We start from the raw sequence: 22,004 nt of genomic DNA on the forward strand, positions 1-22,004 counted from the left end.
TAAGTCTTCGAGAAGGGAATTCGAAGTTTTCGAGGGGGCATTCTAAATGTTCGAGGGGGCGTTCTCTGTCTTGGAAAGGATTCTAAGTCTTCGAGGGGGCGTTCTAAGTCTTCGAAGGGGGCGTTCCAAGTCTTCGAGTGGGCGTTCTAAGTCTTCGAGCGGGGCGTTCTTCGTCTTCGAGGGGGCGATCTAAGTCTTCGAGGGGGGCGTTCTATGTCTTCGAGGAGGGCCTTCTAAGTCTTCGAGAAGGGCATTCTATGTCTTCGAGGGGGCATTCTAAATGTTCGAGGGGGCGTTCTAAGTCTTCGAAAGGATTCTAAGTCTTCGAGGGCGGGCGTTCTAAGTCTTCGAGGGGGGCGTTCTACGTCTTCGAGGAGGGCGTTCTAAATGTTCTAAATGTTCGAGGGGGCATTCTAAATGTTCGAGGGGGCGTTCTCAGTCTTGGAAAGGATTCTAAGTCTTCGAGGGCGCGTTCTAAGTCTTCCAGGGGGCGTTCTAAGTCTTCGCGGGGGGCAAGGGGACATTCTAAGACTTCGAGGGGGCGTGCTAAGTCTTCGAGAAGGGAATTCGAAGTTTTCGAGGGGGCATTCTAAATGTTCGAGGGGGCGTTGTCAGTCTTGGAAAGGATTCTAAGTCTTCGAGAGGGCGTTCTAAGTCTTCGAGAGGGCGTTCTAAGTCTTCGTGGGGGCAAGGGGACATTCTAAGACTTCGAGGGGGCGTTCTAAGTCTTCTAGGGGGCGTTCTAACTCTTCGAAGGGGGCGTTCAAAGTTTTTGAGGGGGCGTTCTAAGTCTTCGAGGGGCCGTTCTAATTCTAAGAGGGGGCGTTCTTAGTCTTCGAGGGGGCATTCTGAGTCTTCGAGGGGCGAGGGGACATTCTAAGTCTTCGAAGGGATTCTAAGTTTTCGAGGGGGCATTCTAAGTCTTCGAGGGGACGATCAAAATCTTCGAGGGGTGCGTTTTAAGTCTTCGAGGGGGGCGTCATAAGTCTCCGAGGGGGGCATCCTAAATCTTCGAGGGGCCGTGCTAAGTCTTCGAGGGGGGCGTTCTAAGTTTTCGCGGGGGCGTTCTAAGTCTTCGAGGGGGCGTTCTAAGTCTTCGAGCGGGCGTTCTTAGTCTTCGAGGGGGCGATCTAAGTCTTCGAGGGGGGCGTTCTATGTCTTCGAGGGGGACGTTCTAAGTCTTCGAAGGGGGCGTTCTAAGTCTTCGAGGGGGGCGTTCTACGTCTTCGAGGAGGGCGTTCTAAGTCTTCGAGAAGGGAATTCTATGTCTTCGAGGGGGCATTCTAAATGTTCGAGGGGGCGTTCTAAGTCTTGGAAAGGATTCTAAGTCTTCGAGGAGGGCGTTCTAAGTCTTCGAGGGGGGCGTTCTATGTCTTCGAGGGGGGCGTTCTAAGTCTTCGAAGGGGGCGTTCCAAGTCTTCGAGGGGGGCGTTCTATGTCTTCGAGGGGGGCGTTCTAAGTCTTCGAGTTGGGGCCTTCTACGTCTTCGAGGAGGGCGTTCAAAGTCTTCGAGAAGGGAATTCTATGTCCTCGAGGGGGCATTCTAAATGTTCGAGGGGGCGTTCTAAGTCTTGTAAAGGTTTCTAAGTCTTCGAGGGGGGCGTTCTAAGTCTTCGAGGGGGGGCGTTCTACGTCTTCGTGGAGGGCGTTCTGAGTCTTCGAGAAGGGAATTCGAAGTCTTCGAGGGGGCATTCTAAATGTTCGAGGGGGCGTTCTAAGTCTTGGAAAGGATTCTAAGTCTGCGAGAGGGCGTTCTAAGTCTTCGAGAGGGCGTTCTAAGTCTTCCAGGGGGCGTTCTAAGTATTCTTCGGGGGCAAGGGTACATTCTAAGACTTCGAGGGGCGTGCTAAATCTTCGAGGGGGGCGTTCTAAGTCTTGGAGGGGGAGGGGACATTGTAAGTCTTCGAAGGGATTCTAAGTCTTCGAGGGGGCAACCTAATTCTTCGCAGGGGCGATCAAAGTCTTCGAGGGGGGCGTTCTATGTCTTCGAGGGGGCCGTTCTAAGTGTTTTCGAGTGGGTGCGTTCTACGTCTTCGAGGAGGGCCTTCTAAATCTTCGAGAAGGGCATTCTATGTCTTCGAAGGGGCATTCTAAATCTTCGAGGGGGGCGTTCTAAGTCTTGGAGGGGGAGGGGACATTGTAAGTCTTCGAAGGGATTCTAAGTCTTCGAGGGGGCAACCTAATTCTTCGCAGGGGCGATCAAAGTCTTCGAGGGGGGCGTTCTATGTCTTCGAGGGGGCCGTTCTAAGTGTTTTCGAGTGGGTGCGTTCTACGTCTTCGAGGAGGGCCTTCTAAATCTTCGAGAAGGGCATTCTATGTCTTCGAAGGGGCATTCTAAATGTTCGAGGGGGCGTTCTCAGTCTTGGAAAGGATTCTAAGTCTTCGAGGGCGCGTTCTAAGTCTTCCAGGGAGCGTTCTAAGTCTTCGCGGGGGGCAAGGGGACATTCTAAGACTTCGAGGGGGCGTGCTAAGTCTTCGAGAAGGGAATTCGAAGTTTTCGAGGGGGCATTCTAAATGTTCGAGGGGGCGTTCTCAGTCTTGGAAAGGATTCTAAGTCTTCGAGGGGGCGTTCTAAGTCTTCGAAGGGGGCGTTCCAAGTCTTCGAAGGGGGCGTTACAAGTCTTCGAGTGGGCGTTCTAAGTCTTCGAGCCGGGCTTTCTTCGTCTTCGAGGGGGCGATCTAAGTCTTCGAGGGGGGCGTTCTATGTCTTCGAGGTGGCCGTTCTAAGTCTTCGGGGGGGGGCGTTCTAAGTCTTCGAATGGGGGCGTTGTACGTCTTCGAGGAGGGCGTTCTAAGTCTTCGAGAAGGGAATTCTATGTCTTCGAGGGGGCATTCTAAATGTTCGAGGGGATTCTAAAGTCTTGGAAAGGATTCTAAGTCTTCGAGGAGGGCGTTCTAAGTCTTCGAGGGGGGCGTTCTATGTCTTCGAGGGGGGCGTTCTAAGTCTTCGGAGGGGGCGTTCCAAGTCTTCGAGGGGGGCGTTCTATGTCTTCGAGGGGGGCGTTCTAAGTCTTCGAGTGGGGGCCTTCTACGTCTTCGAGGAGGGCGTTCTAAGTCTTCGAGAAGGGAATTCTATGTCCTCGAGGGGGCATTCTAAATGTTCGAGGGGGCGTTCTAAGTCTTGGAGAGGATTCTAAGTCTTCGAGGGGGGCGTTCTAAGTCTTCGAGGGGGGGCGTTCTACGTCTTCGTGGAGGGCGTTCTGAGTCTTCGAGAAGGGAATTCGAAGTCTTCGAGGGGGCTATCTAAATGTTCGAGGGGGCGTTCTAAGTCTTGGAAAGGATTCTAAGTCTGCGAGAGGGCGTTCTAAGTCTTCGAGAGGGCGTTCTAAGTCTTCCAGGGGGCGTTCTAAGTATTCTTGGGGGGCAAGGGTACATTCTAAGACTTCGAGGGGGCGTGCTAAATCTTCGAGGGGGGCGTTAAAAGTCTTCGCGGGGACGTTCTAAGTCTTCGAAGGGGGCGTTCCAAGTCTTCGAGGGGGCGTTCTATGTCTTCGAGGGTGGCGTTCTAAGTCTTCGAGTGGGGGCCTTCTACGTCTTCGAGGAGGGCGTTCTAAGTCTTCGAGAAGGGAATTCTATGTCCTCGATGGGGCATTCTAAATGTTCGAGGGGGCGTTCTAAGTTTTGGAAAGGATACTAAGTCTTCGAGGGGGGCGTTCTAAGTCTTCCAGGGGGCGTTCTAAGTATTCTTCGGGGGCAAGGGTACATTCTAAGACTTCGAGGGGCGTGCTAAATCTTCGAGGGGGGCGTTCTAAGTCTTGGAGGGGGGAGGGGACATTGTAAGTCTTCGAAGGGATTCTAAGTCTTCGAGGGGGCAACCTAATTCTTCGCAGGGGCGATCAAAGTCTTCGAGGGGGGCGTTCTATGTCTTCGAGGGGGCCGTTCTAAGTCTTTTCGAGTGGGGGCGTTCTACGTCTTCGAGGAGGGCCTTCTAAATCTTCGAGAAGGGCATTCTATGTCTTCGAAGGGGCATTATAAATGTTCGAGGGGGCGTTCTAAGTCTTCGAAAGGATTCTAAGTCTTCGAGGGGGGCGTTCTAAGTCTTCGAGGGGGGCGTTCTACGTCTTCGAGGAGGGCGTTCTAAATGTTCTAAATGTTCGAGGGGGCATTCTAAATGTTCGATGGGGCGTTCTCAGCCTTGGAAAGGATTCTAAGTCTTCGAGGGCGCGTTCTAAGTCTTCCAGGGGGCGTTCTAAGTCTTTGCGGGGGGCAAGGGGACATTCTAAGACTTCGAGGGGGCGTGCTAAGTCTTCGAGAAGGGAATTCGAAGTTTTCGAGGGGGCATTCTAAATGTTCGAGGGGGCGTTCTCAGTCTTGGAAAGGATTCTAAGTCTTCGAGGAGGGCGTTCTAAGTCTTCGAGGGGGGCGTTCTATGTCTTCGAGGGGGGCGTTCTAAGTCTTCGAAGGGGGCGTTCCAAGTCTTCGAGGGGGGCGTTCTATGTCTTCGAGGGGGGCGTTCTAAGTCTTCGAGTGGGGGCCTTCTACGTCTTCGAGGAGCGCGTTCTAAGTCTTCGAGAAGTGAATTCTATGTCCTCGAGGGGGCATTCTAAATGTTCGAGGGGGCGTTCTAAGTCTTGGAAAGGATTCTAAGTCTTCGAGGGGGGCGTTCTAAGACTTCGAGGGGGGCGTTCTACGTCTTCGTGGAGGGCGTTCTGAGTCTTCGAGAAGGGAATTCGAAGTCTTCGAGGGGGCATTCTAAATGTTCGAGGGGGCGTTCTAAGTCTTGGAAAGGATTCTAAGTCTGCGAGAGGGCGTTCTAAGTCTTCGAGAGGGCGTTCTAAGTCTTCCAGGGGGCGTTCTAAGTATTCTTGGGGGGCAAGGGTACATTCTAAGACTTCGAGGGGGCGTGCTAAATCTTCGAGGGTGGCGTTCTAAGTCTTCGCGGGGACGTTCTAAGTCTTCGAAGGGGGCGTTCCAAGTCTTCGAGGGGGCGTTCTATGTCTTCGAGGGTGGCGTTCTAAGTCTTCGAGTGGGGGCCTTCTACGTCTTCGAGGAGGGCGTTCTAAGTCTTCGAGAAGGGAATTCTATGTCCTCGAGGGGCATTCTAAATGTTCGAGGGGGCGTTCTAAGTCTTCCAGGGGGCGTTCTAAGTCTTCTTGTGGGGCAAGGAGACATTCTAAGACTTCGAGGGGGCGTGCTAAGTCTTCGAGGGGGGCGTTCTATGTCTTCGAGGGGGGCGTTCTAAGTCTTCGAAGGGGGCGTTCCAAGTCTTCGAGGGGGGCGTTCTATGTCTTCGAGGGGGGCGTTCTAAGTCTTCGAGTGGGGGCCTTCTACGTCTTCGAGGAGGGCGTTCAAAGTCTTGGAGAAGGGAATTCTATGTCCTCGAGGGGGCATTCTAAATGTTCGAGGGGGCGTTCTAAGTCTTGGAAAGGATTCTAAGTCTTCGAGGGGGGCGTTCTAAGTCTTCGAGGGGGGGCGTTCTACGTCTTCGTGGAGGGCGTTCTGAATCTTCGAGAAGGGAATTCGAAGTCTTCGAGGGGGCATTCTAAATGTTCGAGGGGGCGTTCTAAGTCTTGGAAAGGATTCTAAGTCTGCGAGAGGGCGTTCTAAGTCTTCGAGAGGGCGTTCTAAGTCTTCCAGGGGGCGTTCTAAGTATTCTTCGGGGGCAAGGGTACAATCTAAGACTTCGAGGGGCGTGCTAAATCTTCGAGGGGGGCGTTCTAAGTCTTGGAGGGGGGAGGGGACATTGTAAGTCTTCGAAGGGATTCTAAGTCTTCGAGGGGGCAACCTAATTCTTCGCAGGGGCGATCAAAGTCTTCGAGGGGGGCGTTCTATGTCTTCGAGGGGGCCGTTCTAAGTGTTTTCGAGTGGGGGCGTTCTACGTCTTCGAGGAGGGCCTTCTAAATCTTCGAGAAGGGCATTCTATGTCTTCGAAGGGGCATTCTAAATGTTCGAGGGGGCGTTCTAAGTCTTCGAAAGGATTCTAAGTCTTCGAGGGGGGCGTTCTAAGTCTTCGAGGGGGGCGTTCTACGTCTTCGAGGAGGGCGTTCTAAATATTCTAAATGTTCGAGGGGGCATTCTAAATGTTCGAGGGGGCGTTCTCAGTCTTGGAAAGGATTCTAAGTCTTCGAGGGCGCGTTCTAAGTCTTCCAGGGAGCGTTCTAAGTCTTCGCGGGGGGCAAGGGGACATTCTAAGACTTCGAGGGGGCGTGCTAAGTCTTCGAGAAGGGAATTCGAAGTTTTCGAGGGGGCATTCTAAATGTTCGAGGGGGCGTTCTCAGTCTTGGAAAGGATTCTAAGTCTTCGAGGGGGCGTTCTAAGTCTTCGAAGGGGGCGTTCCAAGTCTTCGAGTGGGCGTTCTAAGTCTTCGAGCGGGGCGTTCTTCGTCTTCGAGGGGGCGATCTAAGTCTTCGAGGGGGGCGTTCTATGTCTTCGAGGTGGCCGTTCTAAGTCTTCGGGGGGGCGTTCTAAGTCTTCGAATGGGGGCGTTGTACGTCTTCGAGGAGGGCGTTCTAAGTCTTCGAGAAGGGAATTCTATGTCTTCGAGGGGGCATTCTAAATGTTCGAGGGGGCGTTCTAAGTCTTGGAAAGGATTCTAAGTCTTCGAGGAGGGCGTTCTAAGTCTTCGAGGGGGGCGTTCTATGTCTTCGAGGGGGGCGTTCTAAGTCTTCGAAGGGGGCGTTCCAAGTCTTCGAGGGGGGCGTTCTATGTCTTCGAGGGGGGCGTTCTAAGTCTTCGAGTGGGGGCCTTCTACGTCTTCGAGGAGGGCGTTCTAAGTCTTCGAGAAGGGAATTCTATGTCCTCGAGAAGGCATTCTAAATGTTCGAGGGGGCGTTCTAAGTCTTGGAGAGGATTCTAAGTCTTCGAGGGGGGCGTTCTAAGTCTTCGAGGGGGGGCGTTCTACGTCTTCGTGGAGGGCGTTCTGAGTCTTCGAGAAGGGAATTCGAAGTCTTCGAGGGGGCATTCTAAATGTTCGAGGGGGCGTTCTAAGTCTTGGAAAGGATTCTAAGTCTGCGAGAGGGCGTTCTAAGTCTTCGAGAGGGCGTTCTAAGTCTTCCAGGGGGCGATCTAAGTATTCTTGTGGGGCAAGGGTACATTCTAAGACTTCGAGGGGGCGTGCTAAATCTTCGAGGGGGGCGTTAAAAGTCTTCGCGGGGTCGTTCTAAGTCTTCGAAGGGGGCGTTCCAAGTCTTCGAGGGGGCGTTCTATGTCTTCGAGGGTGGCGTTCTAAGTCTTCGAGTGGGGGCCTTCTACGTCTTCGAGGAGGGCGTTCTAAGTCTTCGAGAAGGGAATTCTATGTCCTCGAGGGGCATTCTAAATGTTCGAGGGGGCGTTCTAAGTCTTCCAGGGGGCGTTCTAAGTCTTCTTGTGGGGCAAGGAGACATTCTAAGACTTCGAGGGGGCGTGCTAAGTCTTCGAGGGGGGCGTTCTATGTCTTCGAGGGGGGCGTTCTAAGTCTTCGAAGGGGGCGTTCCAAGTCTTCGAGGGGGGCGTTCTATGTCTTCGAGGGGGGCGTTCTAAGTCTTCGAGTGGGGGCCTTCTACGTCTTCGAGGAGGGCGTTCAAAGTCTTCGAGAAGGGAATTCTATGTCCTCGAGGGGGCATTCTAAATGTTCGAGGGGGCGTTCTAAGTCTTGGAAAGGATTCTAAGTCTTCGAGGGGGGCGTTCTAAGTCTTCGAGGGGGGGCGTTCTACGTCTTCGTGGAGGGCGTTCTGAGTCTTCGAGAAGGGAATTCGAAGTCTTCGAGGGGGCATTCTAAATGTTCGAGGGGGCGTTCTAAGTCTTGGAATGGATTCTAAGTCTGCGAGAGGGCGTTCTAAGTCTTCGAGAGGGCGTTCTAAGTCTTCCAGGGGGCGTTCTAAGTATTCTTCGGGGGCAAGGGTACATTCTAAGACTTCGAGGGGCGTGCTAAATCTTCGAGGGGGGCGTTCTAAATCTTGGAGGGGGGAGGGGACATTGTAAGTCTTCGAAGGGATTCTAAGTCTTCGAGGGGGCAACCTAATTCTTCGCAGGGGCGATCAAAGTCTTCGAGGGGGGCGTTCTATGTCTTCGAGGGGGCCGTTCTAAGTGTTTTCGAGTGGGGGCGTTCTACGTCTTCGAGGAGGGCCTTCTAAATCTTCGAGAAGGGCATTCTATGTCTTCGAAGGGGCATTCTAAATGTTCGAGGGGGCGTTCTAAGTCTTCGAAAGGATTCTAAGTCTTCGAGGGGGGCGTTCTAAGTCTTCGAGGGGGGCGTTCTACGTCTTCGAGGAGGGCCTTCTAAATCTTCGAGAAGGGCATTCTATGTCCTCGAGGGGGCATTCTAAATGTTCGAGGGGGCGTTCTCAGTCTTGGAAAGGATTCTAAGTCTTCGAGGGCGCGTTCTAAGTCTTCCAGGGAGCGTTCTAAGTCTTCGCGGGGGGCAAGGGGACATTCTAAGACTTCGAGGGGGCGTGCTAAGTCTTCGAGAAGGGAATTCGAAGTTTTCGAGGGGGCATTCTAAATGTTCGAGGGGGCGTTCTCAGTCTTGGAAAGGATTCTAAGTCTTCGAGGGGGCGTTCTAAGTCTTCGAAGGGGGCGTTCCAAGTCTTCGAGCGGGGCGTTCTTCGTCTTCGAGGGGGCGATCTAAGTCTTCGAGGGGGGCGTTCTATGTCTTCGAGGTGGCCGTTCTAAGTCTTCGGGGGGGGGCGTTCTAAGTCTTCGAATGGGGGCGTTGTACGTCTTCGAGGAGGGCGTTCTAAGTCTTCGAGAAGGGAATTCTATGTCTTCGAGGGGGCATTCTAAATGTTCGAGGGGGCGTTCTATGTCTTCGAGGGGGGCGTTCTAAGTCTTCGAGAGGGCGTTCTAAGTCTTCCAGGGGGCGTTCTAAGTATTCTTGGGGAGCAAGGGTACATTCTAAGACTTCGAGGGGGCGTGCTAAATCTTCGAGGGGGGCGTTAAAAGTCTTCGCGGGGACGTTCTAAGTCTTCGAAGGGGGCGTTCCAAGTCTTCGAGGGGGCGTTCTATGTCTTCGAGGGTGGCGTTCTAAGTCTTCGAGTGGGGGCCTTCTACGTCTTCAAGGAGGGCGTTCTAAGTCTTCGAGAAGGGAATTCTATGTCCTCGAGGGGGCATTCTAAATGTTCGAGGGGGCGTTCTAAGTCTTCCAGGGGGCGTTCTAAGTCTTCTTGTGGGGCAAGGGGAGATTCTAAGACTTCGAGGGGGCGTGCTAAGTCTTCGAGGGGGGCGTTCTAATTCTTCGCGGGGACGTTTTAAGTCTTCGAAGGGGGCGTTCCAAGTCTTAGAGGGGGGCGTTCTATGTCTTCGAGGGGGGCGTTCTAAGTCTTCGAGTGGGGGCCTTCTACGTCTTCGAGGAGGGCGTTCTAAGTCTTCGAGAAGGGAATTCTATGTCCTCGAGGGGGCATTCTAAATGTTCGAGGGGGCGTTCTAAGTCTTGGAAAGGATTCTAAGTCTTCGAGGGGGGCGTTCTAAGTCTTCCAGGGGGCGTTCTAAGTATTCTTCGGGGGCAAGGGTACATTCTAAGTCTTCGAGGGGGGCGTTCTATGTCTTCGAGGGGGGCGTTCTAAGTCTTCGAAGGGGGCGTTCCAAGTCTTCGAGGGGGGCGTTCTATGTCTTCGAGGGGGGCGTTCTAAGTCTTCGAGTGGGGGCCTTCTACGTCTTCGAGGAGGGCGTTCAAAGTCTTCGAGAAGGGAATTCTATGTCCTCGAGGGGGCATTCTAAATGTTCGAGGGGGCGTTCTAAGTCTTGGAAAGGATTCTAAGTCTTCGAGGGGGGCGTTCTAAGTCTTCGAGGGGGGGCGTTCTACGTCTTCGTGGAGGGCGTTCTGAGTCTTCGAGAAGGGAATTCGAAGTCTTCGAGGGGGCATTCTAAATGTTCGAGGGGGCGTTCTAAGTCTTGGAATGGATTCTAAGTCTGCGAGAGGGCGTTCTAAGTCTTCGAGAGGGCGTTCTAAGTCTTCCAGGGGGCGTTCTAAGTATTCTTCGGGGGCAAGGGTACATTCTAAGACTTCGAGGGGCGTGCTAAATCTTCGAGGGGGGCGTTCTAAATCTTGGAGGGGGGAGGGGACATTGTAAGTCTTCGAAGGGATTCTAAGTCTTCGAGGGGGCAACCTAATTCTTCGCAGGGGCGATCAAAGTCTTCGAGGGGGGCGTTCTATGTCTTCGAGGGGGCCGTTCTAAGTGTTTTCGAGTGGGGGCGTTCTACGTCTTCGAGGAGGGCCTTCTAAATCTTCGAGAAGGGCATTCTATGTCTTCGAAGGGGCATTCTAAATGTTCGAGGGGGCGTTCTAAGTCTTCGAAAGGATTCTAAGTCTTCGAGGGGGGCGTTCTAAGTCTTCGAGGGGGGCGTTCTACGTCTTCGAGGAGGGCCTTCTAAATCTTCGAGAAGGGCATTCTATGTCCTCGAGGGGGCATTCTAAATGTTCGAGGGGGCGTTCTCAGTCTTGGAAAGGATTCTAAGTCTTCGAGGGCGCGTTCTAAGTCTTCCAGGGAGCGTTCTAAGTCTTCGCGGGGGGCAAGGGGACATTCTAAGACTTCGAGGGGGCGTGCTAAGTCTTCGAGAAGGGAATTCGAAGTTTTCGAGGGGGCATTCTAAATGTTCGAGGGGGCGTTCTCAGTCTTGGAAAGGATTCTAAGTCTTCGAGGGGGCGTTCTAAGTCTTCGAAGGGGGCGTTCCAAGTCTTCGAGCGGGGCGTTCTTCGTCTTCGAGGGGGCGATCTAAGTCTTCGAGGGGGGCGTTCTATGTCTTCGAGGTGGCCGTTCTAAGTCTTCGGGGGGGGGCGTTCTAAGTCTTCGAATGGGGGCGTTGTACGTCTTCGAGGAGGGCGTTCTAAGTCTTCGAGAAGGGAATTCTATGTCTTCGAGGGGGCATTCTAAATGTTCGAGGGGGCGTTCTATGTCTTCGAGGGGGGCGTTCTAAGTCTTCGAGAGGGCGTTCTAAGTCTTCCAGGGGGCGTTCTAAGTATTCTTGGGGAGCAAGGGTACATTCTAAGACTTCGAGGGGGCGTGCTAAATCTTCGAGGGGGGCGTTAAAAGTCTTCGCGGGGACGTTCTAAGTCTTCGAAGGGGGCGTTCCAAGTCTTCGAGGGGGCGTTCTATGTCTTCGAGGGTGGCGTTCTAAGTCTTCGAGTGGGGGCCTTCTACGTCTTCGAGGAGGGCGTTCTAAGTCTTCGAGAAGGGAATTCTATGTCCTCGAGGGGGCATTCTAAATGTTCGAGGGGGCGTTCTAAGTCTTCCAGGGGGCGTTCTAAGTCTTCTTGTGGGGCAAGGGGAGATTCTAAGACTTCGAGGGGGCGTGCTAAGTCTTCGAGGGGGGCGTTCTAATTCTTCGCGGGGACGTTTTAAGTCTTCGAAGGGGGCGTTCCAAGTCTTAGAGGGGGGCGTTCTATGTCTTCGAGGGGGGCGTTCTAAGTCTTCGAGTGGGGGCCTTCTACGTCTTCGAGGAGGGCGTTCTAAGTCTTCGAGAAGGGAATTCTATGTCCTCGAGGGGGCATTCTAAATGTTCGAGGGGGCGTTCTAAGTCTTGGAAAGGATTCTAAGTCTTCGAGGGGGGCGTTCTAAGTCTTCCAGGGGGCGTTCTAAGTATTCTTCGGGGGCAAGGGTACATTCTAAGACTTCGAGGGGCGTGCTAAATCTTCGAGGGGGGCGTTCTAAGTCTTGGAGGGGGGAGGGGACATTGTAAGTCTTCGAAGGGATTCTAAGTCTTCGAGGGGGCAACCTAATTCTTCGCAGGGGCGATCAAAGTCTTCGAGGGGGGCGTTCTATGTCTTCGAGGGGGCCGTTCTAAGTCTTTTCGACTGGGGGCGTTCTACGTCTTCGAGGAGGGCCTTCTAAATCTTCGAGAAGGGCATTCTATGTCTTCGAAGGGGCATTCTAAATGTTCGAGGGGGCGTTCTAAGTCTTCGAAAGGATTCTAAGTCTTCGAGGGGGGCGTTCTAAGTCTTCGAGGGGGGCGTTCTACGTCTTCGAGGAGGGCGTTCTAAATGTTCTAAATGTTCGAGGGGGCATTCTAAATGTTCGATGGGGCGTTCTCAGCCTTGGAAAGGATTCTAAGTCTTCGAGGGGGGCGTTCTAAGTCTTCGTGGGGACGTTCTAAGTCTTCGAAGTAGGCGTTCCAAGTCTTCGAGGGGGCGTTCTAAGTCTTCGAGCGGGGCGTTCTAAGTCTTCGAAAGAGCGATCTAAGTCTTCGAGAGGGGCGTTCTAAGTCTTGGAGGGTGGCGTTCTAAGACTTCGGGGGGCGTTCTAAGTCTTCGGAGGGGGCGTTCTAAGTCTTGGAGGGGGGAGGGGACATTGTAAGTCTTCGAAGGGATTCTAAGTCTTCGAGGGGGCAACCTAATTCTTCGAGGGGGCGATCAAAGTCTTCGAGGGGGGCGTTCTATGTCTTCGAGGGGGCCGTTCTAAGTCTTTTCGAGTGGGGGCGTTCTACGTCTTCGAGGAGGGCCTTCTAAGTCTTCGAGAAGGGCATTCTATGTCTTCGAGGGGGCATTCTAAATGTTCGAGGGGGCGTTCTAAGTCTTTGAAAGGATTCTAAGTCTTCGAGGGGGGCGTTCTACGTCTTCGAGGAGGGCGTTCTAAATGTTCTAAATGTTCGAGGGGGCATTCTAAATGTTCGAGGGGGCGTTCTCAGTCTTGGAAAGGATTCTAAGTCTTCGAGGGCGCGTTCTAAGTCTTCGAGGGGGGCGTTCTAAGTCTTCGCGGGGGTGTTTTAATTCTTCCAGGGGGCGTTCTGTGTCTTCTTGGGGGGCAAGGGGACATTCTAAGACTTCGAGGGGGCGTGCTAAGTCTTCGAGAAGGGAATTCGAAGTTTTCGAGGGGGCATTCTAAATGTTCGAGGGGGCGTTCTCAGTCTTGGAAAGGATTCTAAGTCTTCGAGGGGGCGTTCTAAGTCTTCGAAGGGGGCGTTCCAAGTCTTCGAGTGGGCGTTCTAAGTCTTCGAGCGGGGCGTTCTAAGTCTTCGAGCGGGGCGATCTAAGTCTTCGAGGGGGGCGTTCTATGTCTTCGAGGGGGGCGTTCTAAGTCTTCGAGCGGGGCGTTCTAAGTCTTCGAGGTTGCGATCTAAGTCTTCGAGGGGGCGTTCTATGTCTTCGAGGGGGCCGTTCTAAGTCTTCGAGGGGGGCGTTCTAAGTCTTCGAGGGGGGGGCGTTCTACGTCTTCGAGGAGGGCGTTCTAAGTCTTTGAGAAGGGAATTCGAAGTCTTCGAGGGGGCATTCTAAATGTTCGAGGGGGCGTTCTAAGTCTTCGAGGGAGGCGTTCTATGTCTTCGCGGGGGCATTCTAAGTCTTCCAGGGGGCGTTCAAAGTCTTCTTGGGGGGCAAGGGGACATTCTAAGACTTCGAGGGGCGTTCTCAGTCTTGGAAAGGATTCTGTCTTCGAGGGGGCGTTCTAAGTCTTCGAAGGGGGCGTTCCAAGTCTTCGAGTGGGCGTTCTAAGTCTTCGAGCGGCGCGTTCTAATTCTTCGAGCGGGGCGTTCTAAGTCTTCGAGGGGGCGATCTAAGTCTTCGAGAGGGGCGTTCTATGTCTTCGAGGGGGCCGTTCTACGTCTTCGAGGGGGGCGTTCTAAGTCTTCGATGGGGGGCCTTCTACGTCTTCGAGGAGGGCGTTCTAAGTCTTCGAGAAGGGAATTCGAAGTCTTCGAGGGGGCATTCTAAATGTTCGAGGGGGCGTTCTAAGTCTGCGAGGGAGGCGTTCTATGTCTTCGCGGGGGCATTCTAAGTCTTCGAGGGAGGCGTTCTATGTCTTCGCGGGGGCATTCTATGTCTTCCAGGGGGCGTTCTAAGTCTTCTTGGGAGGCAAGGGGACATTCTAAGACTTCGAGGGGCGTTCTCAGTCTTGGAAAGGATTCTGTCTTCGAGGGGGCGTTCTAAGTCTTCGAAGGGGGCGTTCCAAGTCTTCGAGTGGGCGTTCTAAGTCTTCGATCGGGGCGTTCTAATTCTTCGAGCGGGGCGTTCTAAGTCTTCGAGGGGGCGATCTAAGTCTTCGAGAGGGGCGTTCTATGTCTTCGAGGGGGCCGTTCTACGTCTTCGAGGGGGGCGTTCTAAGTCTTCGATGGGGGGCCTTCTACGTCTTCGAGGAGGGCGTTCTAAGTCTTCGAGAAGGGAATTCGAAGTCTTCGAGGGGGCATTCTAAATGTTCGAGGGGGCGTTCTAAGTCTGCGAGGGAGGCGTTCTATGTCTTCGCGGGGGCATTCTAAGTCTTCGAGGGAGGCGTTCTATGTCTTCGCGGGGGCATTCTAAGTCTTCCAGGGGGCGTTCTAAGGATTCTTGGGAGGCAAGGGGACATTCTAAGATTTCGAGAGGGCGTTCTCAGTCTTGGAAAGGATTCTAAGTCTTCGAGGGGGCGTTCTAAATCTTCGAAGGGGGCGTTCCAAGTCTTCGAGTGGGCGTTCTAAGTCTTCGAGCGGGGCGTTCTAAGTCTTCGAGCGGGGCGTTCTAAGTCTTCGAGGGGGCGATCTAAGTCTTCGAGGGGGCGTTCTATGTCTTCGAGGGGGCCGTTCTAAGTCTTCGAGGGGGGCGTTCTATGTCTTCGAGTGGGGGCGTTCTACGTCTTCGAGGAGGGCGTTCTAAGTCTTCGAGAAGGGAATTCTATGTCTCCGAGCGGGCATTCTAAATGTTCAAGGGGGCGTTCTAAGTCTTGGAAAGGATTCTAAGTCTTCGAGGGGGGCGTTCTAAGTCTTCGAGGGGGGGCGTTCTACGTCTTCGAGGAGGGCGTTCTAAGTCTTCGAGAAGGGAATTCGAAGTCTTCGAGGGGGCATTCTAAATGTTCGAGGGGGCGTTCTAAGTCTTGGAAAGGATTCTAAGTCTTCGAGGGGGCGTTCTAAGTCTTCGAGGGGGGCGTTCTAAGTCTTCGTGGGGACGTTCTAAGTCTTCGAAGTAGGCGTTCCAAGTCTTCGAGGGGGCGTTCTAAGTCTTCGATCGGGGCGTTCTAAGTCTTCGAGGGGCGATCTAAGTCTTCGAGAGGGTCGTTCTAAGTCTTGGAGGGTGGCGTTCTAAGACTTCGGGGGGCGTTCTAAGTCTTCGGACGGTGCGTTCTAAGTCTTGGAGGGGGGAGGGGACATTGTAAGTCTTCGAAGGGATTCTAAGTCTTCGAGGGGGCATTCTAATTCTTCGAGGTGGCGATCAAAGTCTTCGAGGGGGGCGTTCTAAGTCTACGCGGGGGCGTTCTAAGTCTTCGAAGGGCGCGTTTTAAGTCTTAGAGATGGCGTTCTAAGTCTTCGAGCGGGGCGTTCTACGTCTTCGAGGGGGCGATCTAAGTCTTCGAGGGGGCGTTCTATGTCTTCGAGGGGGCCGTTCTAAGTCTTCGAGGGGGGCGTTCTAAGTCTTGGAGTGGGGGCGTTCTACGTCTTCGAGGAGGGCGTTCTAAGTCTTCGAGAAGGGAATTCTATGTCTTCGAGGGGGCATTCTAAATGTTCGAGTTGGCGTTGTAAGTCTTGGAAAGGATTCTAGGTCTTCGAGGAGGGCGTTCTACGTCTTCGAGGAGGGCGTTCTAAGTCTTCGAGAAGGGAATTCGAAGTCTTCGAGGGGGCATTCTAAATGTTCAAGGGGGCGTTCTAAGTCTTTGAGGGAGGCGTTCTATGTCTTCGCGGGGGGCAAGGGGACATTCTAAGACTTCGAGGGGCGTTCTCAGTCTTGGAAAGAATTCTAAGTCTTCGAGGGGGCGTTCTAAGTCTTCGAAGGGGGCGTTCCAAGTCTTCGAGTGGGCGTTCTAAGTCTTCGAGCGGGGCGTTCTAAGTCTTCGAGGGGGCGATCTAAGTCTTCGAGGGGGGCATTCTATGTCTTCGAGGGGGCCGTTCTACGTCTTCGAGGGGGGCGTTCTAAGTCTTCGATGGGGGGCGTTCTACGTCTTCGAGGAGGGCGTTCTAAGTCTTCGAGAAGGGAATTCGAAGTCTTCGCGGGGACATTCTAAGTCTTCCAGGGGGCGTTCTACGTCTTCTTGGGGGGCAAGGGGACATTCTAAGACTTCGAGGGGGCGTGCTAAGTCTTCGAGGGAGACGTTCTAAGTCTTCGCGGGGACGTTCTAAGTCTTCTAACGGAGCGTTCCAAGTCTTCGAGGGGGCGTTCTATGTCTTCGAGGGGGGCGTTCTAAGTCTTCGAGTGGGGGCCTTCTACGTCTTCGAGGAGGGCGTTCTAAGTCTTCGAGAAGGGAATTCGAAGTCTTAGAGGGGGCATTCTAAATGTTCGAGGGGGCGTTCTAAGTCTTCGAGGGAGGCGTTCTATGTCTTCGCGGGGGCATTCTAAGCCTTCCAGGGGCCGTTCTAAATCTTCTTGGGGGGCAAGGGGACATTCTAAGACTTCGAGGAGGCGTTCTCAGTCTTGGAAAGGATTCTAAGTCTTCGAGGGGGCGTTCTAAGTCTTCGAAGGGGGCGTTCCAAGTCTTCGAGGGGGGCGTTCTAAGTCTTCGAGTGAGGGCCTTCTACGTCTTCGAGGAGGGCGTTCTAAGTCTTCGAGAAGGGAATTCGAAGTCTTAGAGGGGGCATTCTAAATGTTCGAGGGGGCATTCTAAATGTTCGAGGGGGCGTTCTAAGTCTTCGAGAGAGGCGTTCTATGTCTTCGCGGGGGCATTCTAAGTTTTCCAGGGGGCGTTCTAAGTCTTCTTGGGGGGCAAGGGGACATTCTAAGACTTCGAGAGGGCGTGCTAAGTCTTCGAGGGGGGCGTTCTAAGTCTTCGCGGGGACGTTCTAAGTCTTCGAAGGGGGCGTTCCAAGTCTTCGAGGGGGCGTTCTATGTCTTCGAGGGTGGCGTTCTAAGTCTTCGAGTGGGGGCCTTCTACGTCTTCGAGGAGGGCGTTCTAAGTCTTCGAGAAGGGAATTCTATGTCCTCGAGGGGGCATTCTAAATGTTCGAGGGGGCGTTCTAAGTCTTCCAGGGGGCGTTCTAAGTCTTCTTGTGGGGCAAGGGGACATTCTAAGACTTCGAGGGGGCGTGCTAAGTCTTCGAGGGGGGCGTTCTAAGTCTTCGCGGGGACGTTCTAAGTCTTCGAAGGGGGCGTTCCAAGTCTTCGAGGGGGGCGTTCTATGTCTTCGAGGGGGGCGTTCTAAGTCTTCGAGTGGGGGCCTTCTACGTCTTCGAGGAGGGCGTTCTAAGTCTTCGAGGGGGGCGTTCTATGTCTTCGAGGGGGCCGTTCTAAGTCTTCGAGGGGGGCGTTCTAAGTCTTCGAGGGGGGCGTTCTACGTCTTCGTGGAGGGCGTTCTGAGTCTTCGAGAAGGGAATTCGAAGTCTTCGAGGAGGCATTCTAAATGTTCGAGGGGGCGTTCTATGTCTTGGAATGGATTCTAAGTCTGCGAGAGGGCGTTCTAAGTCTTCGAGAGGGCGTTCTAAGTCTTCGTGGGGGCGTTCTAAGTCTTCGAGGGGGCGTTCTATGTCTTCTTGGGGGCGTTCTAACTCTTCGAAGGGGGCGTTCTAAGTTTTCGATTGGGCGTTGTAACTCTTCGAGGGGCCGTTCTAATTCTAAGTGGGGGCGTTCTTAGTCTTCGAGGGGGCATTCTAAGTCTTCGAGGGGCGAGGGGACATTCTAAGTCTTCGAAGGGATTCTAAGTTTTCGAGGGGGCATTCTAAGTCTTCGAGGGGGCGATCAAAATCTTCGAGGGGTGCGTTTTATGTCTTCGAGGGGGGCGTCATAAGTCTCCGAGGGGGGCATCCTAAATCTTCGAGGGGGCGTGCTAAGTCTTCGAGGGGGGCGTTCTAAGTCTTCGCGGGGGCGTTCTAAGTCTTCGAGGGGGGCGTTCTACGTCTTCGAGGAGGGCGTTCTCAGTCTTCGAGAAGGGAATTTGAAGTCTTCGAGGGGGCATTCTAAATGTTCGAGGGGGCGTTCTCAGTCTTGGAAAGGATTCTAAGTCTTCGAGGGGGCGTTCTAAGTCTTCGAACGGGGCGTTCCAAGTCTTCGAGTGGGCGTTCTAATTCTTCGAGCGGGGTGTTCTAAGTCTTCGAGCGGGGCGTTCTAAGTCTTCGAGGGGGCGATCTAAGTCTTCGAGGGGGGCGTTCTATGTCTTCGAGGGGGCCGTTCTAAGTCTTCGAGGGGGGCGTTCAAGTCTTCGAGGGGGGGCGTTCTACGTCTTCGAGGAGGGCGTTCTAAGTCTTCGAGAAGGGAATTCGAAGTCTTCGAGGGGGCATTCTAAATGTTCGAGGGGTCGTTCTAAGTCTTGGAAAGGATTCTAAGTCTTCGAGAGGGCGTTCTAAGTCTTCGAGAGGGCGTTCTAAGTCTTCGAGGGGGCGTTCTTAGTCTTCGAGGGGGCGATCTAAGTTTTCGAGGGGGGCGTTCTATGTCTTCGAGGGGGACGTTCTAAGTCTTCGAAGGGGGCGTTCTAAGTCTTCGAGGGGGGCGTTCTATGTCTTCGAGTGGGGGCGTTCTACGTCTTCGAGGAGGGCGTTCTAAGTCTTCGAGAAGGGAATTCTATGTCTCCGAGGGGGCATTCTAAATGTTCAAGGGGGCGTTCTAAGTCATGGAAAGGATTCTAAGTCTTCGAGGGGGGCGTTCTAAGTCTTCGAGGGGGGGCGTTCTACGTCTTCGAGGAGGGCGTTCTAAGTCTTCGAGAAGGGAATTCGAAGTCTTCGAGGGGGCATTCTAAATGTTCGAGGGGGCGTTCTAAGTCTTGGAAAGGATTCTAAGTCTTCGAGGGGGCGTTCTAAGTCTTCGAGGGGGGCGTTCTAAGTCTTCGTGGGGACGTTCTAAGTCTTCGAAGTAGGCGTTCCAAGTCTTCGAGGGGGCGTTCTAAGTCTTCGATCGGGGCGTTCTAAGTCTTCGAGGGGCGATCTAAGTCTTCGAGAGGGTCGTTCTAAGTCTTGGAGGGTGGCGTTCTAAGACTTCGGGGGGCGTTCTAAGTCTTCGGACGGTGCGTTCTAAGTCTTGGAGGGGGGAGGGGACATTGTAAGTCTTCGAAGGGATTCTAAGTCTTCGAGGGGGCATTCTAATTCTTCGAGGTGGCGATCAAAGTCTTCGAGGGGGGCGTTCTAAGTCTACGCGGGGGCGTTCTAAGTCTTCGAAGGGCGCGTTTTAAGTCTTAGAGATGGCGTTCTAAGTCTTCGAGCGGGGCGTTCTACGTCTTCGAGGGGGCGATCTAAGTCTTCGAGGGGGCGTTCTATGTCTTCGAGGGGGCCGTTCTAAGTCTTCGAGGGGGGCGTTCTAAGTCTTGGAGTGGGGGCGTTCTACGTCTTCGAGGAGGGCGTTCTAAGTCTTCGAGAAGGGAATTCTATGTCTTCCAGGGGGCATTCTAAATGTTCGAGTTGGCGTTGTAAGTCTTGGAAAGGATTCTAGGTCTTCGAGGAGGGCGTTCTACGTCTTCGAGGAGGGCGTTCTAAGTCTTCGAGAAGGGAATTCGAAGTCTTCGAGGGGGCATTCTAAATGTTCAAGGGGGCGTTCTAAGTCTTTGAGGGAGGCGTTCTATGTCTTCGCGGGGGGCAAGGGGACATTCTAAGACTTCGAGGGGCGTTCTCAGTCTTGGAAAGAATTCTAAGTCTTCGAGGGGGCGTTCTAAGTCTTCGAAGGGGGCGTTCCAAGTCTTCGAGTGGGCGTTCTAAGTCTTCGAGCGGGGCGTTCTAAGTCTTCGAGGGGGCGATCTAAGTCTTCGAGGGGGGCATTCTATGTCTTCGAGGGGGCCGTTCTACGTCTTCGAGGGGGGCGTTCTAAGTCTTCGATGGGGGGCGTTCTACGTCTTCGAGGAGGGCGTTCTAAGTCTTCGAGAAGGGAATTCGAAGTCTTCGCGGGGACATTCTAAGTCTTCCAGGGGGCGTTCTACGTCTTCTTGGGGGGCAAGGGGACATTCTAAGACTTCGAGGGGGCGTGCTAAGTCTTCGAGGGAGACGTTCTAAGTCTTCGCGGGGACGTTCTAAGTCTTCTAACGGAGCGTTCCAAGTCTTCGAGGGGGCGTTCTATGTCTTCGAGGGGGGCGTTCTAAGTCTTCGAGTGGGGGCCTTCTACGTCTTCGAGGAGGGCGTTCTAAGTCTTCGAGAAGGGAATTCGAAGTCTTAGAGGGGGCATTCTAAATGTTCGAGGGGGCGTTCTAAGTCTTCGAGGGAGGCGTTCTATGTCTTCGCGGGGGCATTCTAAGCCTTCCAGGGGCCGTTCTAAATCTTCTTGGGGGGCAAGGGGACATTCTAAGACTTCGAGGAGGCGTTCTCAGTCTTGGAAAGGATTCTAAGTCTTCGAGGGGGCGTTCTAAGTCTTCGAAGGGGGCGTTCCAAGTCTTCGAGGGGGGCGTTCTAAGTCTTCGAGTGAGGGCCTTCTACGTCTTCGAGGAGGGCGTTCTAAGTCTTCGAGAAGGGAATTCGAAGTCTTAGAGGGGGCATTCTAAATGTTCGAGGGGGCATTCTAAATGTTCGAGGGGGCGTTCTAAGTCTTCGAGAGAGGCGTTCTATGTCTTCGCGGGGCATTCTAAGTTTTCCAGGGGGCGTTCTAAGTCTTCTTGGGGGGCAAGGGGACATTCTAAGACTTCGAGAGGGCGTGCTAAGTCTTCGAGGGGGGCGTTCTAAGTCTTCGCGGGGACGTTCTAAGTCTTCGAAGGGGGCGTTCCAAGTCTTCGAGGGGGCGTTCTATGTCTTCGAGGGTGGCGTTCTAAGTCTTCGAGTGGGGGCCTTCTACGTCTTCGAGGAGGGCGTTCTAAGTCTTCGAGAAGGGAATTCTATGTCCTCGAGGGGGCATTCTAAATGTTCGAGGGGGCGTTCTAAGTCTTCCAGGGGGCGTTCTAAGTCTTCTTGTGGGGCAAGGGGACATTCTAAGACTTCGAGGGGGCGTGCTAAGTCTTCGAGGGGGGCGTTCTAAGTCTTCGCGGGGACGTTCTAAGTCTTCGAAGGGGGCGTTCCAAGTCTTCGAGGGGGGCGTTCTATGTCTTCGAGGGGGGCGTTCTAAGTCTTCGAGTGGGGGCCTTCTACGTCTTCGAGGAGGGCGTTCTAAGTCTTCGAGGGGGGCGTTCTATGTCTTCGAGGGGGCCGTTCTAAGTCTTCGAGGGGGGCGTTCTAAGTCTTCGAGGGGGGCGTTCTACGTCTTCGTGGAGGGCGTTCTGAGTCTTCGAGAAGGGAATTCGAAGTCTTCGAGGAGGCATTCTAAATGTTCGAGGGGGCGTTCTATGTCTTGGAATGGATTCTAAGTCTGCGAGAGGGCGTTCTAAGTCTTCGAGAGGGCGTTCTAAGTCTTCGTGGGGGCGTTCTAAGTCTTCGAGGGGGCGTTCTATGTCTTCTTGGGGGCGTTCTAACTCTTCGAAGGGGGCGTTCTAAGTTTTCGATTGGGCGTTGTAACTCTTCGAGGGGCCGTTCTAATTCTAAGTGGGGGCGTTCTTAGTCTTCGAGGGGGCATTCTAAGTCTTCGAGGGGCGAGGGGACATTCTAAGTCTTCGAAGGGATTCTAAGTTTTCGAGGGGGCATTCTAAGTCTTCGAGGGGGCGATCAAAATCTTCGAGGGGTGCGTTTTATGTCTTCGAGGGGGGCGTCATAAGTCTCCGAGGGGGGCATCCTAAATCTTCGAGGGGGCGTGCTAAGTCTTCGAGGGGGGCGTTCTAAGTCTTCGCGGGGGCGTTCTAAGTCTTCGAGGGGGGCGTTCTACGTCTTCGAGGAGGGCGTTCTCAGTCTTCGAGAAGGGAATTTGAAGTCTTCGAGGGGGCATTCTAAATGTTCGAGGGGGCGTTCTCAGTCTTGGAAAGGATTCTAAGTCTTCGAGGGGGCGTTCTAAGTCTTCGAACGGGGCGTTCCAAGTCTTCGAGTGGGCGTTCTAATTCTTCGAGCGGGGTGTTCTAAGTCTTCGAGCGGGGCGTTCTAAGTCTTCGAGGGGGCGATCTAAGTCTTCGAGGGGGGCGTTCTATGTCTTCGAGGGGGCCGTTCTAAGTCTTCGAGGGGGGCGTTCAAGTCTTCGAGGGGGGGCGTTCTACGTCTTCGAGGAGGGCGTTCTAAGTCTTCGAGAAGGGAATTCGAAGTCTTCGAGGGGGCATTCTAAATGTTCGAGGGGTCGTTCTAAGTCTTGGAAAGGATTCTAAGTCTTCGAGAGGGCGTTCTAAGTCTTCGAGAGGGCGTTCTAAGTCTTCGAGGGGGCGTTCTTAGTCTTCGAGGGGGCGATCTAAGTTTTCGAGGGGGGCGTTCTATGTCTTCGAGGGGGACGTTCTAAGTCTTCGAAGGGG

Source organism: Stegodyphus dumicola, chromosome 7, assembly GCF_044657685.1.
Source record: "Stegodyphus dumicola isolate Sdum_Otavi_A_Nest chromosome 7, ASM4465768v1".
NCBI classification, from domain to species: domain Eukaryota; kingdom Metazoa; phylum Arthropoda; class Arachnida; order Araneae; family Eresidae; genus Stegodyphus; species Stegodyphus dumicola.